The 21,872-nt window shown below is 39.0% G+C and overlaps 1 protein-coding gene across 1 annotated transcript in view; it reads right to left on the reverse strand.

The window, feature by feature from the left end:
* The window catches only part of cachd1 (cache domain containing 1), a 93,183-nt gene that overhangs the window by 46,355 nt on the left and 24,956 nt on the right, over positions 1 to 21,872 (reverse strand). The window lies entirely within an intron of this gene.

Below are 21,872 nucleotides of genomic sequence, written 5' to 3' on the forward strand. Positions count from 1 at the left end.
AACACTATATGCATATTAATACATTCATATTTTTACAGAATGAAATTTATTCTTCTGAAATATTTTCTTAAAAATAATGCATTAAATGTAAATAAAGGTCCGTTAAGTGATTTAAAAATATAATTAAATGGTATAATCACAGTCTCCCTTTGAATTCTGCTGGGTTAGATGCTGTCTCTTGTATGTATTGCATAATAATAAGCAGCAAGATCTTGTGTATCTCGCCAAATGTTTTTTTAGTTAAATTACACGGGATATTTTTTCCCATACCTTTTCTTTGTCTAATTCTGAAAAAGTTTAATAATACAGAGGGACAGTGGTCCTAAATGGGACTTAAATTGCTGACCTCAACGTAAAAAATATTTTTTTGGCCTGAAAGTGGTAAAACATGCATTTCTGGTATCACATTAGCCTTAAAGTGAAATTTTGGAAACCTAATTAATGAAGTAGATGTAAAGGAAATTTAGGGTAGAGACAGATTAGTGGGTTTATACATATATCTATATCTACCTTTATCTATACCTTTCTATACATGCTGTTGCAAAAGAAAAATGGTGTAAAAATATTAACTGCACAATAGTATATTTCAGGAATGCAGAACTAAAATGAATTACACAACTGGACTCAGTTACTGTGTAGCACAGAAGACATCAGTATTCAAAAATGCGTATTTCCTTCCATGAAGGTATACAGGAATTCTTTTCCCTTTACCAGAAGTTTGATATATTTGATATATTGATGACACTCTGCAGAACAATGCTTGAATGTCAAGCTGGGGAGTTACAGTGAGGAAAAACTATTGCTCTCTGCTTTTGCAATAAATAGAATATGGGAAATTTTCCTGGCGTATTGCAGGCAATTATTTTGTAGCCTGAGGGAAGAATCAAGAGAATATATCTATGAACTGCTGGGTGACTAGACCTTTTCACAAAATGGTAGATTCCTAATTTAATGTGGATTTACTGGTTTGGGTCGTCTGTGAAAATGGCAGATTTGCTAATAGGTTTTTACCTTGGCTGCACAAATTTAATGAAAACCAGAATACCGTTTTGCCTGAAAGGGAGAGTTCAAAGGCTTGGCTGGGAAGAGTATTGTGAGTTAGTTAAATAATGCTCTTGGGCTTGTCTAAGCCAGCTAATAGTCGTTATTGACTAGATGAATAGTTAATAATTGAGGGCAAAATATGTTTAAATATGAATAAACTATATTTATTTTCCTGAAAAATATGTAAAGAAATACATTTCAAATATTTCAGTGTTAACAATCAGAAAAAGATTTGTTCCACTAACAAAATACAGTATACAATATTATATAGTGGCTTCACAGCAAAATGTAATTTATTCATAAGGTTCTATATTGATGATAGCAAATTAATTTGTTTCATAAATAGACTCAAATTAATTTGAGAAAAAAATGCACAGCTTACAGAGAACATAGTATAAAATACTTTTGCAACATAAATAATATAATGATGGCTAAAAGGGGAGCCTGGCAAGTTTAAGCCACGTGTATTAACAGTAATGGATAGTTTAACAACCTTAAATAGTACAATGCCATGGGTGATATTCTTCTGCAGCCTACAGGTCAAATGAAATAGAAAAATAATGGAAACATGTCTACACTTTGTATTTACCTACAGAAATGTTGATTACATGAAAGGACAGCATGGTGCAGATTTTGGACACTGTGGTGCAGTGTAAAGAACTCTGAAATCTATGTAGTTCATGGATCACCCTTATTTTACATCCGAATACCCTGCCATATGCATATAGTGTGCTAGAAGTAGTTCAGGATTGAGATACCTGATGCATAAACCTTATTGTACCAGCCCTAAAGTGCAGTAGCTCTATGAGTTGGAAGCAAATGTGATATCTAGGGGTTTTTTCACACCAGAAATGTGTGAAACCATCCATCCCACGCATTGCTAAGTTTAATGGAACCACTTGTCACCACTGTTTACAGCCAAAACTTCACATGAGCATTTTGGTACCAAATCAAACTGTATTAGTTGCCACAGGCAGCTGCCACAAAACCTAATAACAAGCAAAATAAGTGGTTTGGGGTATGGAGATAGTCTCAAAAACTAAGATACTATTTAAAATTAATTATTTGCCTCCTTTTGATTATTATGGTTGTGGGACTAAATTTCAGGGTATTAAAAGTGATCATGGTCACCTACTCTTCAGAGTATGATGTATATAAGTTAACTCCCTAATTTAGATAGGTAAACTAATGGGTGTTATTAACCTTTGTAAAATTATGTCATTGTAATTTGCTTAATAAATAAATAATGGGTTTTCTCAGCCTGAAGATCCATGTCTCTTAAAGGAGAAGGAAAAGCTAATAAAGAGTTAATCTCAAGCTGCAGGCATACCTTCAGTTGTCTCAATAGTGCCCTTAAGTCTCCCCATATTTCCCCTGGTCAGAAGATCTGAAGCCAAACAGGAAGAAAAAACGCTGAGCTGTGTAAAGAAATCCCATAATGCCTCACTCCTGCACAGACACGGAGGCCAAGTGAACATGCTCAGACTATGAGTCAGCTTCCTGCTGATTGGCTCAGATCCACATTCCTAAGGGGGGGAGTGAGTTCTTAGCATTCTTGAGGGAGGGGGGAGCAGGAAAGAGCAGAAAGCAAAAAGCTGCGTGTCTCTGGCAGAGGAAAACAGACACAACAAATCTTTTGATAGAAAACTCAGCGCAGAGTTTCTGTGAGTGCTTATGGCTGTATTTACATAGACCTTTTTGATAAAGCTTACTTAGTTTTTACCTTTCCTTCTCCTTTACGTTGTCCCAAAAGCTCTACTTGGATCCTATACCTGTACATGGGTTATCCGGAAACCAGTTATCCATAAAGCTCAGAATTACGGGAAGGTCATCTCCCACAGACTCTATTTAATCAAATAATCCAAAATTTTAAAACAAATGTAATTTTTTTTATGTAATAATAAAACATAACTTTGCACTTAAACCCAACTTAAATAAAATGAATTCTTATTGGAGGCAAACCAATCATTTTGGTTTTAAAATTTAAATGGTTTTTTGGTGGTCCAAATTATGGAAATCCAGAAAACCCTTACCCCCTTAACCCCAAGTGTTCTGTATATAAAGAGCTACTAATTTACATTTCAAGTCAGATCCACTGGGAGAAAACCATATTGCCCTTTATCCTCTTGCTCCAGGCATTATAAATTAGCACCACAACCAGTGCCTTCTGCATTAGAGCTGATAAGTAGAATTAGGCATTTAAAGGAGAAGGAAAGTTACAATCATCGGGGGGGGGTTCCAACTGTTAGGCACCACCCAGTAATTGTAAACACTTACCTGATACCCCAGGCTCATACTCCTGTTAGCTGAAAACTGCACTGGTTCATGCAATCGAGCAATCCTCTTCCTTTCCACAAGTGAAAAAGCACTTTTTAAGTTCGTTTTTTTCTACTACACATGCACAAGCTGTGCAAAGTTAGAAGAAGGAAAAGGATCACTTGACCGCAGGTATCAGTTCGATTTTTCTGGTAACAGAAGCACCAGCCGGGGTATCAAGTAAAGGTACCCATACACAGGCCGATTCTAGCTGCCGATATCGGACCCTTTGACCGATTCGGCAGCTTATTGGCCTGTGTAGGGGCACTAACGACGGGCCTGGAATCGGCCAGATATTGATTGGGCAGGCTAAAAAATTTAGTTGGATCAGGGACCGCATCGGCTCGTTCACCCTCATTGAAAATGAATGTTAAAATGTGATTCTCATCAAAATGTGACTTTTTTCTGAGAAAAAAAAGCACGCGGGAATATTTTTACGACTTTCTTAAATAAGATACCATTTGAGAAGAAAAGTTGCAAGAGTTTTGTCATGGTCATAACTGTTCTGTTTACAAAAAATGTCTACATTTTTTACTTTGATTTCCAGCCACTAACAGTAAGGCAGAGGACAGGGCTGTAAATATAATGAACCAGTAGCCATTAGTTACAGGAATCAGACACATCTAAAACCATTTAAAACCACATTTCTTCTGTGGGACAAAAACCACCACTTATGCCCAAAAATAAAGATGTTTTTTCATGCATTCCACACTCTTATTGTTTCCATTAAAACAGGGGTGTCAAACTCAATCACATAAGGGGGCTGAAATCTAAAACACAGGCTAAGTCGCAGGCCAAATTTTTTATTAATATACTAAATTTATCCCAATGTGTATAAAGTGGAGTAAGACATTACCGGTGATGTTGCTCATAGCAGCCAATAGATGCTTTGCTACTGTTGAAATCTGATTACTGATTGGATGCCTTGGGCAACATTACCGGTAATGCTTCACTCCACTTTTTACACAGCATGATAAATATACCCCTTAGTCTTAGTTACTATGTGAGGAAAATGGAAATTGATCAGGCTGGATGGTTAGACACACTCACCAAGGGCCACATAAAACAGCCAGGTGGGCCGGATTTGGCCCCCAGGCCTTGTGTTTGACATATATGCACTAAAATAAAGATGAATAATGTTGTAAAAGTTGTTAAATATTACCCACTGGATACTTGGGCATGTGTTCCTAAACTCAGAGAAAAAATTGATGTTAGTGAACTGGCAAAGGATATGCTGTAGATATGTAGAAGTTATTCCGCTTACCAGTGCCAAATTTTGAGACAGGTTTACATTATATGTTGAAATCATCCAAATGGTCACAACATTAAAAATGGGTCAAGCCATTTGGTCAGATTGTGTGCACAGGGTAAAGTGGAAAAATAGTGATTAGTTCTTTAAATTTGTTTTAATTTTTCTCTGTAATAAGAGTGCCTTGTACCTGATAAGTAATATTCATGAATCGATATAGGTGGCAAAACAATCCTACTGGGTTTATTTAATGTCTACATTATTTTTAGCAGACTTATGGGTGTGGTGATACAAATTACAGAAAGATCCCTTATCCAGGAAACACCAGTTCCAGGGAACTACAGAAGCGAAAATTCTGCTTCTATCTGCAGTTGCATCCTATACCCATGAATGAGAAACAATCTGTCTATAGCAGAGGCTGCCTATGCCATTTCAGCACTTCCAAGCAATCCCCACATGACAGTGCCACAGTTTCGGTGAGGAAGGGTGTTTTTGTCCATTGTGGCTATTCCTGAGATCATAATGTCAATAAAAACAGCAAATGCAGCAAAAGCTTTATGGAACTCTTAGATAACTAAGCTTAATGAACTGCACTATCCCCATGAAGCATACTTCTGGCTTTCAGATTACATGGAAAGCCTGTCTTAGAAACAATAGTGCAGTAATCTTGCAAAACCAGTCTTTGTGATCTCACTTTGACAAGACTTCAAGAGTCTAATGGGGGAATGTAAGAAAAGTTGTTAATGGAAAAAAAATCTGCGCAATGCAAACTATGTTTTCCTCGCGCATATTTAACAATGTCATTGCCTTTGTTTTCTCCTTGAAGCTGCACTGAATAAACTGGAAACACAATCTACTTTGAAAGCATTTTAGTGCTGCTGTGTCAGCACCATAGATTCTACACGCTGCGGCACAGAAGGAGTTAATATGGTTTGGCAAACCCATAAGTATTTAGCGACCTATCCACAAATAAGAAAATATACTGTACATTTTATAATATTCATAATAAAAGTTCTTTATCAAGAGGCCATTATATCTGCACTAAAAGTATAAGATCCCCTTAAGCAGGACTTAAAGAGATACTGACACCAGAAATTAAATCTTTTTTTTTTTCTTTATCTATCATAACATTGTTTTTGCAAGAACTTTATAATTTTGCCTTAAAAGTATTTGACTGATGCTTTTACATTATCTGATCCACTATGTTCCTCTATGAGGAGGCTGCCATATTTGTGCAGCAGGAGTCCGTTAGCATTAGAAGCTATAACTGACAGACTGAAAAGGGACAGTCAGGTTGGCAAAACAGTCAGGTTTAGGCACTTCAAGTAACCTGTCAGCGGAAAACTGTCAACATGACCTTTAGGTAACTTTTTATGTATATTCATATTTTATTTTCAATTTCAAGTAGTTTTTTGTGTCAGTATCACTTTAATGAACTATGCAATATGGAATGTAATAACTGCATAACAAAGACTATTAGATTGCAAAATGTAAATATTTGCTCTTATTTATCCATTTCCCTTTTTTTTTTTCAATTACACACACGTAAGTGATCCCATTATATCATAATATAAGGCTGAATTGTTGCAGACATACAGATGACATAGCAAGCACGTAGATTTTACTTTATAGCACTTATATTCAACAACAACAACAAACTATTAACTAAACAGAAACTATATATTTATATAATATATTTTCATCACTATGCTCAATTTTTTTTTTAATTTTATTTAAAGGGTCCTCCACTAACATGTTTTGACTGATGAAAGGAAAAACCACTTAGCAACTTTCAAGTATACATTAATTTCCCATTATACATGCATTTAATAACAAGTTATCTATCTATAAAGAGAGGGTGTCTCCACAGCAGGACTGAGACGAGACACTGGTTTACAGTTAACTGTTTATAACCCTACGAGAACCGACTCGGTAGGACTGTTTTCAAGCTTCACACCCAATAAGAACTACAGTTTGGGAATAATGTATCTCCATGTTTGGGAGGGGATACCGGGAGGCGGGAAATTTGGGGGTTTTATGTTGTTTTACTTATCTTTGTCTTTGCTCTCTCTCTTCTATCCCACCCCACACCCCACGGGCTTCCCAATCAACCGTACCGTGGATCTGCAGCCAGCCTGTGAGCATCAAGCAGGTAACCCACAACCGCACCACACAAACACGTACACACCATGGCAGGGACTAAGATTAGGCTAATCTCTTGGAATGTCAGAGGCCTTAATGACAAAATCAAGCGATCACTAGTCCTAGATCACCTCAAGAAATTAGGAGCAGATGTGATGCTACTGCAGGAGACACACCTAATAGGCCAAAGGGTCAGGGCTCTCAGGAGGCATTGGATCCACCCTACACTCCATGCAGAATACTCCACTTACTCAAGGGGAGTTGCAATCCTCTTCAGGAAAGCTAGTCTCCCCTCAATAGAAAAAACCATATCGGACACATACGGCAGATTCCTAATACTAAAGCTTACCATAGCCTCAGTTCCCCTTATTATAGTGAATGTCTACTCCCCACCACCAGGCGAAATAGCCCTTTTACAACTAATCATGGGAAAAATAGCCTCTATAGGAGACTACCCCACAGTATGGATGGGAGACTTTAACGCGGTACCTGACCCTAACCTAGACCGGCTGCGCCCAAACAAAAATGACAATGCTGCATTGGGGGACTGGCTCCGGGCATCCAATCTCACAGAGGTCTGGAGATGGTCACACCCCAATGCCCGACAATTCTCCTGCCACTCAGCCTCCACTGACTCACTCTCACGAATAGATCTAGCACTAGCCTCCCCCTCAATCTTACAACTAGTGGACTCAATCTCCTATACCACTAGAGTCTGTTCAGACCACGCACCACTACAGATGGACCTGAGAGTCCCGGGAGGAGTGGGAGAGAGCCAGTGGAAACTACCACCTAGGTGGATCCAGAATAAATTTGTTCAGGAAGAGTTTGCAAGGCAATTCAAAGCATACTGGGAAACCAACCTGGGCACAGCGGCGGAACCAATAGTTTGGGATGCAGGAAAGGCCTTTGCGCGGGGAACATACATCTCCCTGATCAAAGAGGCAAGGAGGAAGCTAGATAACACACTCAAGGAGGCACGTGAGGCCTTGGAAACAGCAGAAAGGGAGTACACCAGAGACCCTACCGAACACTTAGGGGAAGCCTTCTCATTAGCGCAGAGGAATGTCAATATACTCTATACCGAAAAGTACTCACAAGGAGAAGTTAAACGAATGGCCACCTGGTATGAAAAAGGCGACAAATGTGGCCGCCTTCTTGCCATACTCTCTAGAGAACCCTCCCAGCTAACCGCCATACCCAGAATACTAAACTCGGCAGGAACAGAGGTACATGAGTTAGACCAAATTCAGGAAGAATTTACGACATTCTACTCTGAACTGTACAGGTCTAAAGCACACTACCCCCCAGATGCCCTGACCAAATTCCTAGACGGTGTTCCACTCCCCAAACTCACCAGAGAAAATACAGGGTTTCTTAACCAAGACATTACCCTAGATGAAGTTGCAGAGGCAATAAAATCCTTCCCCCCAGGCAAGGCACCAGGCCCAGATGGCCTGCCCATAGAGTGGTACAAGGCACACGGAGACATTATAAACCCCCAGCTGACCACTCTATTCAATAAAATCCCCCTAGGGACCTCACTCCCAGACTCCTCCAAATTGGCCACGATTACACTAATCCCAAAAGAAGGCAAGCCCCCGGAGAGGTGCGGATCTTATAGGCCGATCTCTCTCCTGAATTCCGATGTCAAAATCCTAGCGAAAGTACTAACTAACCGCCTTAAACAGATAATTGACCACCTAATCCACCCGGACCAGACAGGCTTCATGCCCAACAAAGGCACAGATATTAACATTAGGCGACTATATACAAATCTAACTACTAGACATCGGAACTCGGGGGAGAGAATAGTGGTGTCCCTAGACACAGAGAAGGCCTTCGACACGGTCGAGTGGCCCTACCTATGGCAATTACTAGCCCGATATTCCCTGGGAGACAAATTCATAACCTGGATAAAAGCCCTGTACAACACCCCAAGGGCCAGAATAAGGGTGAACTCGGGTCTGTCAAAGGAATTCAGCCTGACAAGAGGGACTAGACAAGGCTGCCCACTGTCGCCCCTCCTGTTCGCCCTTGCCATTGAGCCCCTGGCGATACAAGTTAGAGCAAACCCCAAAATCAAGGGGCTGCAACTGCAAAACCTTGAAGAAAAACTATCATTATACGCAGACGACATGCTGGTGTACTTGGCAGACCCGAAAGAATCCCTATCCGAACTATTAAGAGAAATAGCTCAGTTTGGGGAATTTTCCGGACTAAAGGTGAACTGGGAAAAGTCGCTAATCTTCCCAATTGACCCAGAAGGGACTAGAGACCCCACGCATGGCCCATCCTTACAATGGGTGGACAGGTTCAGATACTTAGGAATAGAAATCCATAAGGATCTCTCAAAATATGTAGATCTGAACCTGACCCCCATTATACGGACCCTGAAACTCAAAACTCAAAACTGGGCTACATTACCGCTCTCCCTACCAGGGCGCATAAACATAGTGAAAATGATCTTCCTACCCAAATTCCTGTACGCCTTCCACAATTCCCCAGTGATAATACCCAAAAAATGGTTTAGGAACCTGGACACAATTGTCAGGGGATTTGTTTGGGCCGGGGAACACCCAAGAATAAAATGGCAAATTTTACAGGCTCCACAAAACAAAGGGGGGCTAGCACTACCCAATTTCCAACTGTACTACTATGCAAGCCAACTTGTGTTCGCCTGGTGGTGGCTAAACCCCAACCCAAAAAACCAAGCATTAGTACTAGAGGCAGGGGTGATCTCCTCCTATGAGGCGTTAGCCAACCAACTACACAGGGGTCCTACTTCCATATACCCTCTCACACCGCCTATGAAAACCGTGGTCACAGTGTTTCAGAAAACAGTGATAAACTCATACCGTAGACTTTCTAAATGGTCCAAGTGGACAGTGTTATGGGGCAATGACGCCCTCCCCCATCTCCGTATCATGTCAGATGTGAACACCTGGGCAGTTGCAGGAGTGAAGCATCTTGGGGATGTCATTACGGCTGGGGGATTCAAACAATTTGCACAACTACAGACCGAATTCGGACTGCACAACCGCATGCTGTTTAGATTCCTCCAGCTCAGACATGCACTCAACACCCAATTCCCAGACAGTGCCCCGGATATAACAGTAACATCACTAGAACGGTACCTGAGACGCCCAGACCTTACTAAACCGGTCAGCTGGTTTTATACCATTCTTCTTCAAGAAGACTTCGACCCACTTAAACATTTTGCCCAAAAATGGCAGCAGGACCTCCCCCAGATAGAGGAAGGTACCTGGAAGGATATCCTAAACCAAATACCAGAAACCAATATCTCATCTAGGGACAGATACATACACACCAAGTTTCTTAATCGGGTGTACCTCACACCTCACAGGCTGGCTCAGATATACCTGGGACATCCAGATGTTTGCCCCAAATGCAACACAGAACAAGGTAACTATATGCACATATTTTGGGAATGCCCTGTGATACAGCGATTTTGGTCGGAAATACGGACCTACTGCGCTGAAGTCCTGGGACTTCCAAATGTCCACTCCTCCACCCTGTGCCTGCTTGGACACACAGAAGGTCTGTCACTAAATAAGTACGAGGAACTATGCCTTCTCCAAATTCTGCATTTTGCCAAAAAGGCCATTCTAATGACTTGGAAAGCAACGGCACCACCCACCCTGGGATTCTGGAAAAAACTGGTCAACGACACGCTCCCCAGTCAAAAACTAACATACCTGGCCAGAGGATGCCCAGACAAATTCAAAAGGATATGGGATAAATGGCTGGCAGATGCTCACTGAACACCAGGACTGACACAACCCCCAAATAGGACACACAAAAAAAAAAAAAAAAAAAAAAAAAAAAAGGGAACATTAAACCGCCATACCAGATGGATAAGGGCAATACAAGGAAGCAAGGAAAAGACACGAGGCGTAAGGCTTTAATCACAACTTTCTTTATTTGGGGACACCTGAACGGACCATGGCACAAACCTGAATAAATACAAACTTACAAGACATCGAAGGAAGCCCACCACACCCCCCCCTCACCCCCCCTCACTACACCCCCCCACTAACACCCAGGGGCACTGTTCATAGCCCCAACCCTCTGTCCCCTTTCTTTCTTCTTTCCTCTTTTTCCAGTAAATGTTGTTTTCTGAAAATCTGTAATAAAGAAAATCTTTAAAAAAAAAAAAAATACATGCATTTAATGGTAAAATGAGTATTTATACCTTTTTGTTCTCTGCACTTTATTTTGAGTGGAGATCCAAAATAATATATTCATATAAATATATTTGTTGCAGCACAGAAAACTATTGTGCAAATCATTTTCCCCATCAGTAATTGAGGGTTTGGGTAGCTGTTAGTGCACAGTGCTGCTGCTGTGCAGAATTAAACTCCACTGCTTGAACACATTGGAAAAACTGACATCTACAGGTTTTGCTCAATTTGTCAGTTTGTTTACCCTTTTCAGACAATCAAGAAACTTGTTAAACAGAAATAAAAGATCAAAACTTCTGTATTCCCCAATACTTTTTAAAATCAGCTTAAATATTGAAAGTATGTACAAAGTAAAATAATAACTAAGAATATTTTAATATACTATATTTCTATATATATTTAATATTGCAGAAAATTACCCTCCATGCCATGAGAAAAAGTGTGACAATTTACATGATACTAAGCAGCCTTGACTTGCTGATGGATGTACTAAAAGAGTGATATTACAGGACTTTATTTTCAAAATAAACCTCAAAATAACAAATTTCATATGCCACCAATAGAGGCTCATTTTAACACCCTCAGGCTGCACTTATGCCAAGGTTTTAGCAATCAACAATGCAAGTCTGAAACATTGCCAAAAAGCAATCACTAGAGTAGGAGGTTAAAAGCAAAGGTTAGGCCTGATGGGGAAAAAGCCAAAAAATAAGTTCCACATGTTTATGACACAAGGTTTAGCCGTGTAATTTGACTAAAGCAATCCTTGTGACACTGCTCTCAGCAAGCTTTTATAGGTTGATATGCTATCCGAAACTTTAAAATAAACCAGATGGCTGTAATACGTTATGACTTTCTACTCGGATAATGTTGAAGATAAATTTGTTATCAGCGGACGGCTAGATCATACAGCACAGGAAAAAGTGCCTTACTAGGCTGAACTTTATATGGTTTAAGAAACCACCACGTTACAACCAATGTGCAACCACTTATACTAGCTTTAAACTGGTGGTATATTCCAGTAAGTTAATTTCCAAACCAATTTCCAATATACAGTGCTAATAAATAATAATCATACAATTATTTGTACATGTAATTGTTATTAAAAACAGCAACTGTTGGTCCCTTTCATTTCTCTGCATTGCTGTTTCTGACTATATGCACCACTGAAACAATTTCAGTTCTTCTCCAGGCACCTCCTGTAAAGAAGGAAGATTAGGATGTGCAAAGCATTGTGGGAATTGGAGTATTGGCTGGAGAAGCCCTGTTATATTCTGTTCTTAGCATGAATTACTTTAGGTAAAACACTATATTTGTGTCATCTGCAATTCCTGCCAATCACAAAAATATATTTTTGTACGTTATGTTACCTGCATGGAAAGCTTTTTCAAGTGAAATATCCTGTGTGACACATTAACCTCAGAAATCTGCATAAATCATATGGGTTCAAGACTTTTAGCAACACTATTCAGAAAAGCATGTTCCCTAGCAGAGGTGAACATGGCAGAGATTTCAAACTGCAATTCTTACTTAGAAGGAATATATATAGTGCTGTAAAACGAAGGCCATGTATGCTGATGTATGTAGAGACTCAATGAAACATCGTTGTGAAATGCCATTCACCAGCATCGCAATACACTGTTACTGAAGAAATCTGCAAATGTTTCCAGTAAGCATGCGACAGTGTTTCATATTACATGGCTTTAAAGCACTGGACAGCAAAATTAATAGACTCACCTAAACAAAACAAAACAAACAAACAAACGACCACAAATCTGCTCGGTTACAATCAACATGTAATCTAGACAAAAAATGCTGCATTCCCTGATCCTATCCTCAAACTTCTCAGTGGCTGGAAACTTGGGGATTTGGGAAGCTGGGGGGAAATTACCTTACAATCGTGGTAATTTGATTTTACTTCCCCTGGCTGAATGCCACTCAAAACTAGAGCCAATGAGAAGCCAGAATGAGGTAAATTCATGCAGAGTGGTAATATTACAGACCAAGAGAAATGAGCCTGCCATCTTGATAAAAAATGAAGCTGTCAGGCTTAAAAAATGCTGCTTCATAGGTCTATTAGGACAGTATCAGATGTTGCCCTTGATGCCGGATGGTGATAGCTTTTTCCTGCAATTCTTTACAAAAAAATCAAAAACTTCTACTCTATTTTAAACTTCAATAATTAATATTAGTTAGAGTTATAAATGTATACACCATATATATATATATATATATATATATATATGCACCTTGTAAAGTTTAAACAACTTTTAACTTGTGTAATATATTCCAGGGAAGCACCTACAGGACACCAGCCATATACATATGTAGAGCAGAACATGTTACATAAAGTTTTTGCAATAGTAACATTATACAGCTTTCCTTACCTAGACTACTCCCATATTTAAAGGAACAGTAACACCAAAAAATGAAAGAGCTTTAAAGTAAGAAAAATATAATGCACTGTTGTCCTGCACTGGTAAAACTGGTGTGTTTGCTACAGTAACACTACTATAATTTAAATAATAAGCTGCTGTGTAGCCATGAGGGCAGCCATTCAAGCTGGAAAAAAGGAGAAAAGGCACAGGTTACATAGCAGATAACAGACAAGTTCTGTAGAATACAATAGTGTTTTATCTGTTATCTGCTATGTGCCTGTGCCTTTTCTCCTTTGAATGGCTGCCTCCATGGCTACATATATATTTATATAAATTATAGTAGACTTTCTGAAGTAAACACACAACCTTTACCAGTGCAGGGCAGCAGCACATTATATTTCAGTTACTTTTATACACTTTCATTTCTTGGTGTTACTGTTCCTTTAAGAGATCCCAAAAACAATTTGTTTTGTAACAATAAACAAGCTTTTTACAATGTTTTAGAATAATTTTGCAAATCAGAAGCCACTGAATTTCTCTATGGATCAAACACTTACATCAGGGATCCCCAACCTTTTATACCCGTGAGCCACATTCAAATGTAAAAAGTGTTGGGGAGCAATACAAGCATGAAAAATGTTCCTGGGGTTACAAATAGGGGCTCTGATTGGCAATTTGGTAGCCCCTATGTGGACTGGTAGTCTATAGAAGTCTTTGTTTGGCTTTACACTGTTTTTTATGCAACCAACATGTTGCTCCCGTGCCACTGGTTGGGGATCACCGACTTACATGAATCAGAATCAAGTTATGGCAGACAGTCAATATTGACCATACTGCCTATTTAATAATGTGCAGCTTGGCACACAATTTGGATTGCAGCAGGTCTGCTCAATCTGCAAACATCAGCAGGGTTACCTCCCACTTGAAAAAAAAAAAAAAAAAAGGCGACAGGATTCAAACCACTTGGGCAGACATATTAGATGATACGTGACCTATCAAACCACCTTAACTGATTGGTCTGACATGTAACAAAAAAGTAGGACCAACCAAAAAAAATGTAGATAAATATGACAGAATAACCAAAAATTGTGTGTGTGTAAAAAATATGCATATATGAACACACACGCACACATATATATACACACACACACACACAAACACACAAACACCATGAGTGAGTAATCTAGCACAGATGGATAACAGCTAAGTAAATGCTGAAGCTTCTGAACAGCATCTCAAAGAATGATACTTGATACATGACAAATTAATCAAAATTTGAGACTGCATTTATCCAATGAATTCACATGAAAAAAAACAAGTAAAAACTGCCAAGTTTCTACAGATGTCAGTGGGAATTGTCTCAAGCAATTTTATTGTTTCACCACTTAAAACACTTGAGATTTTTAGCTTCATTGAATTAAACAAGGTCATTTTTGCATCTGACTTTAGTTCCGCAACAAAACCTGACTATTTTTTGTAAATATGCTAGCGTTTAAGAGTAAACAAAAAACGTTTCTTCCCCCTTAAATTCGAGAATTGCTAAATCTCTCCCTATAAATACAGATAATGTTGGCAAATAGCTACTTACTAAGAGAAGTTATTAGTAAATACAATGCAGCGTAATCTTAAAAAAGGGTATACTATCTGCTCTGTGTGAATTGTAGCTGCAAAACAAAAGCAATTTCTTTAACAACTGTTTTTATATCAGTGTAATATAAAATACGTATAATGTCAGGGTTCTGAGATCAGACTGTTGCCTACAGGACAGTATGTGAAGTGACCAGATGGAAAAATAGATTCAAATACTGTAAGGGTCAGGATACTTCTATATCATGGCATACAACATTGTAATAACATTGTGTATAACAGTATTCTTTTAAGAGCTAGCCTCAAAAATGATATTATAGCAGTTAACAGTAGAAGTCTACAAATGATACAATTTTTATCATTTCTAATATTATACCAGCTGCAAAACATCTGGGCAAGAAAACTACAAAGATATTTTGTAATCCATTAAACACAGCCTTGTTCTCTTGTAAAATAATCTAATATAGTTTAATACTCGCTACAATCCAATATACATGTTGCATTTTATAGACAAGCTTGTTTGCGCTGTATGAGAAAATATAAAGAGCTAATTCACAGAGCCCTAATTAACGGATTTTTGCTTTGCAGCAACACGGTCTTTGTTAAATTCTCTGATTGCCAATGCAAAAATTATTATTACAGAATTCAGCCCAAGGCATACATTCCTGCATGTTTTCAGGTTTTATTATTAAACATTTATTGAAGTTCAAAATGGGGGGGGGAAAGAGTTGTGCACAGAACAAACATTCATTGCATACAAAACATGTTAATTGATATGTATTACACAGCAGCCATCAGAGCTTAAAATAAAAAGTCTGGTCAAAGAATAAATAAAATATTCATATATTATTTAATACAGATGTACATCCAGACAACACATTTCTTTGAATGGCAAAGTAGCCCCTATATATTAAGAAAAAAAGGCACGAGGAAGTCAAAAGTCAAATTTGCTGCTAATGCCCACCTATCAGTAGTAATGTTCTGGAGTCATATTAGCCAAAACATCTCTCTTCGGTTCATTTTAAGCCTTTTTTTTGGCCACCATACACAAAACTGATATTACTGAATAACCAACAAATAGACAGATTAATCTAGTAATTTTAGCATATAAAAAAAAAAAATTGGTGATGACTGCTTTCTTGAATATTTGATTGATCACAGGAAAGATGGGTAGGCAGACTGGCCATTCATGTAACAATAAGAGTCAAGATAATCATCTTTTGACAATATAGTTGTTTTTTAAAAATGATTAAACACAAACAGATATTATGGACTGTTTACAACAAGAAAGGAGGAGTGCAAATACAAAAACCAGTAGCAATCAATCCTTTTTTTCAAAACGTTGCACCGTGTCTTCCATGCTATATGAATTGCAGCAGGTGTCTTTGCCCCAATCAAAAGCACAGAGAGCCCATTCCAAAGAATACAGTGCTGCATTAGACAGATCCATATTTATGAGCAGTGGGCAAGGGTAGGCCTGTAGGTGCCCCCCCACCCCCTTATTTGTGTGTCATTTTGACAGAAGCAGACCTATACTGGGCCCTGTACTTACCACTTGCCCTATGGCAGGCTTTAAGAATGGGACTGACCTGCACCAGCTAATGCTGTGCTCTGCATATTCTACCGAATTTCTTTGGTGATCTCTGCATGATTAGCAGACTTGCAGTTCTGAATGGGGTAATATTAAATAACCTCTGTTATCATATGTTTAATTCAAACTTTCCCAATGCACAAAGAGACTGATATTCATGGTACAATGATACCTATTTTAACAATTTCTTGGACACACATCCCAAATGTAACACCCTCTCCCAGTTCTTATAAAAGCATCTGTACAGTCAGACATGGATAACACACGGATTTGTATTGCTATAGGCAATAATCAGGCAGTTTATGCAAGGAACTCCACTTACATCTCTGAGTTGTAGCTGTTCTGAAAAGAAAAATGGCCTAGAATTTCTCCAAGCTGAAGTGCAGTGCTGAAGAATAGTTACAGGAAAGGATTAGCTGCAGTTATTGCTGCCCAATGGGGCACACATTATTGAAATCAAAGGTTCACATACCTCAGCCATACATGTAACTTTGGATCATTTTCCTCAATAAAAAATGAACAAGCATCATGCTTTTGATGCATGTTTAATTAGGTTTTCATCTTGGATTTGTGTGAAAAACAGACCATGTTTTAAGTCATAGTTTAAGGATCAAGAAAGGTAAAAACTAAGTAAGCTTTATCAGAAAGGTCTATGTAAATACAGCCATAAGCACTCACAGAAACGCTGCACTGACTTCGATAAAAAAAGATTAGTTGTGTCTGTGCCAGAGACATGCAGTTTTCGGTTCTCTGCTCTTTCCTGCTCCCCCTCCCTCAAGAATGCTAAGAACTCACTCCCTCCTTGTGGATCTGAGCCAATCAGCAGGAAGCTGACTCACAGCCTTACTAACTGAGCATGTTCACTTGGCCTGGGTGTCTTGTGCAGGAGTGAGGCATTATGGGAACTTTCTTTATACAGCTCAGTGTTTTTTCTTCCTGTTTGGCTTCAGATCTTCTGAACAGGTGAAATATGGGGAGACTTAAGGGCACTATTGAGACAACAGAAGGTATGCCTGCTGCTTGAGATTAACTCTTTACTAGACTTTCCTTCTCCGTTAAAGCAAAATATTAAAAATTCAAAGGGTTTACAAACTTTTAAGCACCACTGTAGAAAATCAAGGACCCTATCAATAGATGTACATTTTATATTGTTTTTAATAAATGTGTGTTGACTACTTGTTAAAAGCACCAATTAAATATATAAAATATATAATAGGAGAAGGAAAGGTAAAAGCTAAGTAAGCTTGATCAGAAAGGTCTATGTAAATACAGCCATAAGCACTTTCAGTAACGCTGCACTGAGTTCTCTATCAAAAGAAACACAGGATTTATTGTCTCTTTTTTTTATAAACATGATGTTCCAATGTCTGACTTCCTCTCTCAGAAACATCCTTAATTCCTGTGGCCAGAGTCTGCTCAGTTCTCTTATCTCTCCCCTCTCCTGCTACCCCTCCCACCAGAATGCTAAGAACTCCCTCCCACCTCCCAGGAATGTGTGATCTCAGCTATAACGACTAGACTGCAGATGGGAAGCTACTTAAAATGGCAGCTGCTATCTTAAGCAAACGGAGAAAGCTTATAAAGCTGTTTACTCAGGTATGGTAATGGTTTCTGCAGAATAAATATATTGTTCTGGGTGGCACTAATATGGCAAATCTATTGGCAGTAAAATGCCAAAATGACTTTCCTTCACCTTTACAATTACTTGTTTTCTACAAAGAAGATGTTACAGTTAGTAAGAAATGTGTAAATATATATACCATATACATATAGGTATAAATTAGGAAGGGTTAGTGCTGGGCGGTATACCGGTAAAAACCGATCACCGGTGTTTTTTTTGAAACCGATATGTATTTTCTACATACCCCCATACCGGTGTGCTTGAATACTTCCGGGTGCGCACGTGACGTCAGCGCGCACGTGACGTCAGCGCGCACACTCTACAAAAGCGCCATCGCATTCAGAGTCGGATACCAATGTGAGCTGTCGGCGGTGGGGGTGCCTGGCAAGTAATTATATTTTATGTGAAGGGGATGGGGGGGTGTTATTTATGTGAAGGGGATGGGGGGGTTATACTTATGTGAAGGGGATGGGGTTGTGTTTGGGGGGTTGTGATGGGGTGGGGTGGGGGGTTATATTTATGTGAAGGGGATGGGGGGCTGTTTGGGGTGGGGTGGGGGGGGTGTGCGGATGGGGGGGTGTTTGGGGTGGGGGGGTGTGTGCGGATGGGGGGTGTTTGGGGTGGGTTGGGGGGAGTGTGCGGATGGGGGGGTGTTTGGGGTGGGGGGGGTGCGTGCGGATGGGGGGTGTTTGGGTGGGGTGGGGACGTGCGTGCGGATGGGGGGTGGGGGGGCTGCGTGCGGATGGGGGGTGTTTGGGGTGGTGGGGGGTGTTTGGGGTGGTGGGGGGTGTTTGGGGTGGTGGGGGGGTGCGGGTGGCGGGTGTTTGGGGTGGTCACCTAATCATGCATGGGGAAAAAAAAATACCGTCAAATACCGTGATACCGATATAATTTTGAAAAATACCGTGATATAAATTTTTGGTCATACCGCCCAGCACTAGGAAGGGTGTTTACAATTCTTAAGGGGGCCATACACGGATAGGTTTCACCTGCCAATTTGTGTCCTTTAGACTGATTCGGCAGCTTATCTGCCCATGTTATCTGCATCCCCCTCGAGCCTAACCAACTGACATCTGTCCTAAAATTGGTCAGCTCTCAATCGGGCAGGTTTGATTTTCTGTCAGATCATGGACTGCATCAGCCTTTTTGATGTGGTCCTTGGTCCTACGGCACACCAATGCCTGCCGTTTCAATGCAATCATTCAATCAGATTGCAACATGTATGGCCACCTTTATGCATAAAGCAAGACTTTAGGTGTAGCAATTAAGAGCATGACCAGAAGAAGGGGGGCATTACATGTCAGTCACAGGAACTGTAAATGAGGCTACTCCGTAAGGGAAGTAAGTGAATTTTAGGAGATTTTGAAATAATGGTTCAGGTTGGGCAATCAAATACTATACATGCATAGTACATGCTGAATAAAATGCTGATTGGGTTCGCATTTACAGATATTTTGATCACCTCAGTCAGGAGAACAGCAACAATTTATAACATTCTATATATAACGACAGAATAACAACAAGAATTTAAAAATGCTTTTCAGATAACAGATAAAATGTCAATCACTAGACTTCTGTATTGCTTATAATAAACATGCCTGAGCTCCTTGGTCTCTTAACTGGCAAAGCCTGGACTTTGCCACAGGCAATAAACAATATCACTTGGGGGTAGCATCTCCAGGATGTAATCTGAAACCTGCATACAAGGTTCCCTATAACAAATGAATTAGAATTAACTACTTAGGTGCCAAAGTTGCCAAAATATTTTTATAGACTAATAATCCTTAAAAGTATACCACTAATTGAGTCACATTGATAAAATAAAAGAAAGTTGAGAGTGCCTACCTTTCTTTATGCCAAGACAAACATGAAAGCTTTTATATATCACTATATGAAACATACACAGAAAAAAAAAATTGGTGGGCAACACCACTGCATTTGATTCTTAAATGTATTATTTTATGTATTATGGCACATAACACATTTCTGCTTACAGTTATTTTTGATAGTGAACACTATAGCTTCTCACAAAAACCTACTTCCTATTTACTGAGCACCACTGAGCTCCCTGCAACAATGACTTAAGCTATCCATATAAGATTTTGTAAATGTTCTTTATTGTACAACCAAGCTTATCCTGAAACGATTGTTCACAAAATATGATCTGTACGAAAACGACCATTTGAAGAGATATTACTTAGCTGAAGCTAGGAAAACTACCTGCTTAGTACTGCAAACAATTGGACAATGGGCAAATTTCATTGCGAACACTGAAAATTTGACGGGTTTGTTGGATTGCACTGAGATTAGTCCTTAGGGAGAGAAAAACCATAACGTGTATGGTCACCTTACTGCTCAAAAAATCCAGGATAGCACATTAATAAGTAGTAGTGTCCAGTGGTGGCTGAAAGGAAAGAAATGAAGAATGATCCAAAATGCTGCCTGTCCCATAGCCAAGTCTAAAGCAGATTGTTTTTTTTTTTGTTTTTTTTAAGCAATTCACGTTTTGCTGGCAGTTTTTCAAAATTCTAAAGATTGCCAAAATAATTAAACGCAATAACAAAAGAGTTAAACCAAATGTACCCACAATGTTAACTGTACAGGGTGTACATAAATAATACTGTATTTATATAAACTAGGGATGCACTGAATCCAGGATTCGGTTCGGTATTTGCCCAAGATTTGGCCTTTTTCCGCAGGATTTGGATTCGTCCGAATGCACGGTCGTGGACAAACCGAATCCAAATCAAAAAAATCACATGACTTTTTGTCACATAAACACAGAAGTTGAAAATTTTTCAGCGCGGCGACATTTTACCTGAAAAAGAATCCAGAAAAGTAGATTTGGTGCATCCCTAATATGAACTTAACCCCTGTTCAGTACATTGTTAATGTTAAGAAAAAACTAATTTTTCTTAAGATAAATAAGAATAAAGAGGCAAAATTGGTTAAAAACATACCCTTACCCATGAAACCACCAGTAGCAACATAGGAGGCCCCTCCCTCCCACCTCGCTTTAGATTCTTATATTATAGTTACACCAATATATCCTGTGGGAAGCTTCTTAAAGGACAAGTCAAGCCAGAATATATTTTTTGCGTAAAAAAAGAAAATGAAATTCTAAAGCAACTTTGCAATTATTATAATTATTATTAACATTTATTTATAAAGCTCCAACATATTCTGCAGCAATGACTATACATTCATTACAAATATGTAATGGTTTTGGAGTTATTATGTATATATAATTGCTATTAAAAGCAGTGTTTGTCTGTCCTTTTCTATTCCCTACCCTGGAGGTTCTGATGTAACACAAGCCAACAGACTGACAGACCTGTCTTGCTGGAGGAGACAGACCTTTCCAACATTGTTTAAAAAGTAACAACCGGGAGTTCAGCAAATGCTGCTTTCAATAGCAATTACATTTACAAATAACATTTAAAACACTAAAATGTTTAATAAATGCACATTGGAAAGTTGCTAAGTATTTTGTTTTCTTTCATTAGGCAAAAACTTATTTTGGGGTTGACAAGTCCTTTAAGTAGGAGTAAAATTGTTAATTCTAGTTATAGCTTCAATTCACAGCATTGGTAAAATTTAAAAATTTCCAATTGCCAGGAGAGCAGAAATATCAGTAATATCAGTTTAGTAGATGCTCTTATCCATAATGTGATCCATATCCAATGTGGCCCATGAACATAATGGAGCAATTTAGTGCAGCAAAAATAAATTTGTTACCTGG

Source organism: Xenopus tropicalis, chromosome 4 (assembly GCF_000004195.4).
Source record: "Xenopus tropicalis strain Nigerian chromosome 4, UCB_Xtro_10.0, whole genome shotgun sequence".
NCBI classification, from domain to species: domain Eukaryota; kingdom Metazoa; phylum Chordata; class Amphibia; order Anura; family Pipidae; genus Xenopus; species Xenopus tropicalis.